This window comes from Bison bison, unplaced genomic scaffold (genome assembly GCF_000754665.1).
Source record: "Bison bison bison isolate TAMUID 2011002044 unplaced genomic scaffold, Bison_UMD1.0 scf7180017864389, whole genome shotgun sequence".
NCBI classification, from domain to species: Eukaryota; Metazoa; Chordata; class Mammalia; order Artiodactyla; family Bovidae; genus Bison; species Bison bison.
In genome coordinates, this window is record NW_011494961.1 from 4554968 (window position 1) to 4562839 (window position 7872).

A 7872-nucleotide genomic window follows, 5' to 3' on the forward strand; every position below is an offset into this window, starting at 1 on the left:
GAGTTGGTGATGGACAGGAAGGCCTGGCGTGCTGCGATTCATGGGGTCGCAAAGAGTCGGACACGACTGAGCGACTGATCTGATCTGATCTGATAGGAGATAGTGAAGGACAGGGAAGCCTGGTGTGCTGCAGTCCATGGGGTCACAAAGAGTCAGACATGACTTAATGACTGAACAACAACAAAATTCTGAATGTGATTGACATGGTACCATAGGCTCTGGAGGCTAGATGGAAGAGTAAATTGATTCCTGGGACACTTAGCTAGAACTCAAATAACAAATGAAATGTTATTTGATCCTGTTATATCCAAGCCTATAAGGGGACTATATCGATAAATTACAGATTTAGCTGAAGTACCAAAATCAGCTTATTAACTTTTTCAAGTATGTTATGAGGCTTCTCATTTTAGGGAAGCCAGAGCACTGAATTGAGTCAATAGGCTGAATTTTTGATAAGGATCTTTTTTGTTACTGATTGGCTATGTGACCAGGGATAAGTCTCTCAGTCTGATAAAACTAGATATTTCTAGTCTCTTCTAGTTCTGACTTTCAAAGTTTTTTTTTTTTTTTTTTAAATAAAATACTGTAGGTGTGTTTTTAGAAATACTTTGGACAAACCTCAACAGTTTTACGTTGATAAGTATATTTTCAGAAAATATCTTCAGAAGAACTGCTGTGTTGATTTGTTAAAAATAGATGAAGAAAGCAAATTTTAAGTTGCTTTTCATAACTGTGTCTTTAAAAAAGGGAAATGGAGGCTGGAGCAAGGCAACTGAAATGTCCCTCAAGCTAGGCTAATATTTAACACTGAAATCTAAGACTTGCCATGCACTTTGAATTCAGTCTTGTTTTTAGTCAGCATTTGCATTGAACAGAAAAAGTCAATCATTTTATGTAGGGAAGAAAAGCAAACCTTTAAAAAAGATTATCTTTCAAACTGTCTCCAAGTAGAAGATGACTATTTCTTTTATTCAGAGATTCATATTTCTTCATCTGCCTCATTTTTTTCTCATCTTTAAAGGTATATCTTGATTTGGGCATCACAGATCTACAAACACATCACACAAGTAATTTAAAATGGTTCTTCTTGGGGGAAAAATAGATTAAGTCTCAGCTCCCCATGAATGCTCTTGCTCTTTCCTTTTTAATAAAGAAGAGTTAGACTGGACCAGTGCCGATGGCATATTTACCTTCATGAGCTAAAAAAAAAAAAAAAGAAAAAAGTTAATTACTGCTCGGAGCAAGTTAGTCTGGCTGTCCTGAGCTGTCTTTTATTAGTTGTCCCCTTCATTAATTTCCCTCACTGGATTTGCTGCTAATAGCTGCCTGGTCCCAGTCAGCTCAAAGCCGCATCTGTGCCATTGAGCAGAAAAGTAGGATCCTGGCCAAAGGGGGGTGGAGATGGCATGAGGGAGACGCTATTTACAAATCAACTCTTATTAACATGATGGTCTGGTTTGCTGAAGAGGAGGGGGAGGGTGGGCCTCAGAGCAGAGAGCTGTAGAGCAGAGGAGAGGTAGTTAAAACTGGAGGAACCAGCCCCAAGCATGGCAGTTTGGATTTTTGCTTGATTCCTTATGAACTAGTGTTCTCCTCCTTGTTTTCCAAAGGCTGGATGCAGTATACTACTCTGTCACTGAATTTCATGAAAAGTAATAAAAGTATGGATCTTTTAGTAAGGAGATCTGATTTTAACCTTATCATGCAGAGACTTGGAGAGATCCAAGTCAACATATGATTTTTTCCTTTATAAGTTTATAGCTTATTTTTAGATATTAATTCAATGAAAGACAATGTATTGAATACATATAACGATTCTTAAAATTCTTGTCCAGTTACGTACATTGCTTTGGAAAGGTTCAGCCATCTTTATTTTTCTCACACCTATCACTAACAAGAATACTACCGTACTAACTTATTTTGTTTACCTTGTCTGCCCTCACTGGAACATCTATGAGTGTGTGTGTGTGTGTGTGTGTGCTGTGTATACATGTTTATGCTTCATTCAACACTATCGCCAGCATCTGTAACAGTGCCTCCCACATAGTAGGAGCTCAGTAAGTATTTGTTGAGTTAATGCTGATGAAGGAAGGAAGTTTTTTTTTATAGACAAAGAACAATGAGTTCCAGATTCCTATTTATATGCATACTCAGTTATGACACATCTCAAAAGTTCTCCCCTCCTTTGTTTGAGAAGAAGAAAGTAGGGAGTTAGAATGTTAACCCTCCCCTCAGCCCCTGTCATAGACAGATGTGGTCATTATTAACAGGTCTACCTGAGCTATCCTTTTTTTTTTTTTTAATGCAACAGTTCACCTTTTCCAGCCATACCTAGAATCTTCTGAAGCCTTGAAGAACATTGAGAAGACCTTAGAAATGAGATAGTGGACTAGGTGGGAGTTAGCCATTCTGGATATATTCTCTATAAACACAGTTGTTTGAACAGGTTGAGGTGACCATAAGGCCTTTCTATGTATGTTGCAATATGCTTGTATTACACTTATAATTCACATGGCTCTATCACAGTAAGATAAAAAACTAAATTTGAATACTCTGAGTATCACATACCCAGGCTTGGGGATCAGTTAGCTCGGGTTCAAATCCCGTTTCTAATATTCATTAGCTGTGTGGTCACCTTAATTGTAGCTTTGGTTCCCTGTTTCTAAGTAGAGCTAAGTGAGCTAGTACACAGAGTGTGGTTAGGACATAGGAAGTCCCAACAAATGGCTGCTGTTTTGTTATTGTTTGGAAATGTGTACTAAATATGAAACCAAAGGTAGTCACCAGTTATCCTTTAAACTATAAATTGCTTAATAAATAATGGCCTACAACTTACGTTCTGTGATGAATCTTCCCTTTGAGTATTTTTGCAAAAACTTGCGTGTCCTCCAAGTGTCAGGTCGCCTGAACAATGTTTGCTCAAGATGTTCTTTCATGAACTTGGAGTCAGCTGTGTGTAGTTTGAGCTGGTTTTGACTGGCTGAGACCACTGACCCGCCAGCTGGGCATGCTCAAGTGTCCCCTTGGTGACCGCGTGACGTCAGAAGCCCCAAAACTCCACCCTCACATTGTGCTAACCCCACCATTTTCCTCCCATGAAGAGGTTTGCAACTGAGTTGTACCTTGGGAATCTACATGGAAGGACCCCTATCTCAGGTTTTCCTTGTTTTTGATCACCTTTCTCCATGGTCCCCATGCCTCAGCTTTATCCCATAAATATCCCCAGCCTCTTGCCGGGGGGAGGCAGATTTGAGACTTGGCCTCCTTGGTCCTCACTTGGCTGACTCCTGAATAAACCTTATCTCTGCTTCAAAACTCCATGTCTCAGCACTTGGCATGCTGAACTTTGGGGCAAAGTCCAGAAATAAATATACATGGTATTTTAAGTATAAAAATCCAGATTAGTAAAAATCTAGAATAATCATAACTACTGTTGACTTGAGTGACATTATTTATAGTTAATAACTATAATTAATATACTTCTTTGGTGAATGATATAAAGCATTTCATCCTTTGATAATATTATACATCATGGAACAAGAGAGGAGCATATATAGTGTGGTTTTGGAGGGGTTGTTTCAATAATTGAAAAGCATATCCCCTTGAACCTGAAATTCTAATTTTAGGAAGTTACCCACAGAAATTCTCTTTTTGTCTCTTATTGTCTCTCTTTCTTTACATACACATGTACACACACATGCTCAGATGTTTATTATAGTGTTACTTGTAAAAAAAAGTTTGGAATCAAGTTAAATGTTCGTCAATAGGGCATGAGTTAAACAAGGCATGCCACATTCACATGGTGTGATACTATCTACCATGCTAAGAATGGAATAACGCTAAGTGAATTGACCTGCAGTTTGACCACAAGCTTATCTTCCATTACTAACACAGCCAATGTGCTTTCCAGGAAACATGGATGTTTCTTTAGTCTCCAAATGGGGCTGATCACTAGAATCCCTTGTGTTATATGTTATAAATTCCCAGCTCCTTTCCCAGACTTATTATAGGATGAGACTTATTGAGGCTAGAGCCCAGAATCCTTTTTTTTTTTTTAAACTTGAGTGATTCTGACACAACCAGCTTGGCACTAGTTCTAGGATGGCTGTTCAGAAACTGTGGAGTGAAATAGTGCAGATAAATAGGAAGGATTATTTCTAGACGGCCTTGATTAAAATGCACATATATAATTTGGAAGGGCTCTTTTGCAAAGTGAGGGGGAGCTGTATTAAGGTAATGCTTCCGATTTACATTCTTTCCGGTTTCTCACAGACGGGCTTTCTGACAGGACCTGTGAATCAGTTAGCAGCATGAAGCGGTTTGCAGCATCCCTTTGATGAACTCTGAGCCCTGGCTGGTGCACTTTCAACTTCTCCCACCACTCACGCTTGCAGGTCACCTTAGTACTCACGGGGTGAGGTGAGAAAGAAGTGGGCTTCTTGGGTAGCATCCTGTCTGGCTGGAGAACCCAGGTGCTCACACGTGCTCTCAGTTTTCCTGGCGAAGGAAATCATGGCTGTGGGGGTCGTTCTTGGCACTGCGCCTTAGTAGAAGAGTGACGTGGGCAAAGTCAAACTGTTCCTCTTACCTCTTCAGTCGTTTATTTTTGGATTCTTCAGTTTCAATGACATGCTGGGGTTTCTCTGCCAGACTTCTTGGCTCTAACAAAGATGTTCTTACCTGTGGATGATTACAAAAGTAGTTGTGCTGTTCGGGGAAGAAGGTAGAGAAGTCCTATTCTGCCATTCTGCTGATATCACTTCAATTATGTTTCTCTGTGCTAGACTGAAATAAGAAAATAATACTAGGTACAGCATCAAAGACTATGTATAGCATCAAAATATAAACTACTTAGGAAAAACTTAATAAAACATGGGCAAAATGTACATGCTGAAAACTAGAAAGCATTTATGAGAAACATTAAAGAAGACTTAAATACATGGAGAGATGTATGGTACTCATGGATCAGAATATTTCACACGAGTAAAAATGCCAATTTCCCCCTATTGTGTCAGTCTGCAGGTGCACAATTGATCTCTGCCCCATCCACAATCTGGATGTCAAGACTGATGATGCCACACATGTACCAAAAGGGTGTGAGATTATTATTCACATAAGGAAGTTTTCTGGGAAGAACAAGGCAGCCTCCCAAAGGAGGGCAAAATGGCTTGAAAGAGTGGGCTTTGGGTTTTATGGTGTTTAGAGGATAAGGCTTGTGTGAGAGCTCTTTCCATGGGTTGGGGTTTCATGCTTTTAACTTCCTGCCGGTGCCACAGGAGACAGCACCTGAGCTTTCTGGTCAGCTTGTCCAGATGTGGGACAGAGAGGTAAGGCAGAGGGGTGGGGCTTCACAGTTGTCAATCAGCAAACATCAAAATTAGAGTCAGACACTTCATTAGAGTCCCAATTCGATTTATAAATCCAATACTAACCCAATTAAAAGTCCTCTTTATCCCTGATAATTTTTTTTTCTGAAGTCTATTTTGCTTGATTTTAGTTTTATGATGTACCCTTAATCTCAATGATGCTTAGCTGCTCTGGCTAAAGGACAAACCACAGTCTTTAATTCAAGAAACTTGGAAAATACCCTTCTTAATGCACTTTAAAACACCTGGTTTCTGAGCCAAAACCAATAAATTAGGTCTTCTTTATTGCTTATTTTTATAATAATTCAGTTCTTTATTTGAAACATATAATGTAATAATACATACAAGGACAGCATTTATAATAATCATCTTAAAAATTAGATAACCAACAAATGTGACCACATAATAGTAGAATACTCCTAGAGATAATGAGGCCTTATCACTAGGATCCAAGAACAAGTGATAATCAGTTTCTCCAGAGTCAAATGATTGGCAGATGCATCAAATAATGATAAAAATAAACATTTTAATAAAACACTGGGAACTATTTTTTTTAACCAATTTTAATTCATGTATCCAAAATAGCTTAATTTTAAACACTAAAATCAAAATCATGGAAAATAAGAGGGGACTAAATCTCCCTAAGTGGTGGAGCACTCATCCTTTTTTTTTTTTTTTTTACCCAGACAAAAAACAAAAACAAATAACAAACAAATAAAGAAAAAAAACCCCCATCCACCCAGGAGCTAATCCATTTTCCACACTCATTATCATTCAGATGAGTCTTTTGTAAGACAAAGATGGCGGCATAGCTTTTTTCAGTGTCTGAGAACGCCTTTCTTATTTGGATTTTACAAATAAAGAGGACCCTCTGGATCTAATTAACAGATTTTTCACCTGCCATCATTCATTCATTCAATTCACAAACATTTATGGAACACGTGCAATGTTCATGGCACAACTTTAAATACTGTATTACACCAGGAGTTATGCCCCAATGGGTCAATCATAAAACTACACTCTTAATTAATCTTGTGATTTTTAATGATTTAAGTCTTTCATTCAACAGGGCCTTATTAACGACCAAGTGCTAGGCTAGGCGCTGGTGCTGACAAAATGAACTCACAGTCTCTGCTTTCACGCGCTCATAATCTAATGGGGGAGGCAGATACATAAACAAGTAATTACTGTGCGATTGAGGTCCCACCATGAAAGGTTTGTGATGATGTAACGGAGACTCTGCAAGTGTGTGCAAGTGTGTATTTGTGTGTATGTGTAACTAGAGGGAAGTAGGAGAAGAGTCAGAGAAAGTCTCCTGGACGAGGTGACACTTGAGCTGAGTCTTGAAGGGCAAGTAAGAGTTTCCCAGCAGAGGCAGAGGTGGATACTGCAGGCATAGGAAAGAGCCTCAGGAAACTGTTGTAGGAAGGCACGTCGTACCTGGGGAATTGCAGTCAGGTGAGGCTGGGAGGATGTGGGGCTACTGGGAGGTGAGGTTGAAGAGAGATGGAACAAGAGGATCATGTTGAGTATTATTTAGGCTGAATTGTATGAACTTGCCAATATAAGATGATTTTGACTTAAAAAACAAGTAATTTGATACAGATGAAATGTATTTCAAGGTAACATGATAATGGTAAATAAACATTAGTATTATAGAAAAAAACCAAAGAAACCTTTTGGCCAAAACCCAATAAATAACTACATGAATGGAACCTACTACTGTTTCCATTGTTATTTACATTTCCCACTTCTTCATACCCTGATTAGAACTGACTTTTCCTAAATACTTGTAACCGATGTTACCAACAGTGGGATAATTTCCAAAATATATAAACAGCTCATACAACTCAGAAGGAAAAACCTAAATAACCCAATAAAAAAACAGGCAGAAGACCTAAGTAGACATTTCTCCAAAGAAGACATATAAGTGGCCAATCAGATCAGATCAGATCAGTCGCTCAGTCGTGTCCGACTCTTTGCGACCCCATGAATTGGAGCACGCCACGCCTCCCTGTCCATCACCAGTTCCCGGAGTTCACTGAGACTCATGTCCATCGAGTCAGTGATGCCATCCAGCCATCTCATCCTCTGTCGTCCCCTTCTCCTCTTGCCCCCAATCCCTCCCAGCATCAGTCTTTTCCAATGAGTCAACTCTTTGCATGAGGTGGCCAAAGTACTGGAGTTTCAGCTTTAGCATCATTCCTTCCAAAGAAATCCCAGGGCTGATCTCCTTCAGAATGGACTGGTTGGATCTCCTTGCAGTCCAAGGGACTCTCATGAGTCTTCTATTTCCCATGAAGTGATGGGACCAGATGCCATGATCTTCGTTTTCTGAATGTGGAGCTTTAAGCCAACTTTTTCACTCTCCACTTTCACTTTCATCTAGAGGCTTTTTAGTTCCTCTTCACTTTCTGCCATAAGGGTGGTGTCATCTGCATATCTGAGGTTATTGATATTTCTCCTGGCAATCTTGATTCCAGCTTGTGTTTCTTCCAGTCCAGCG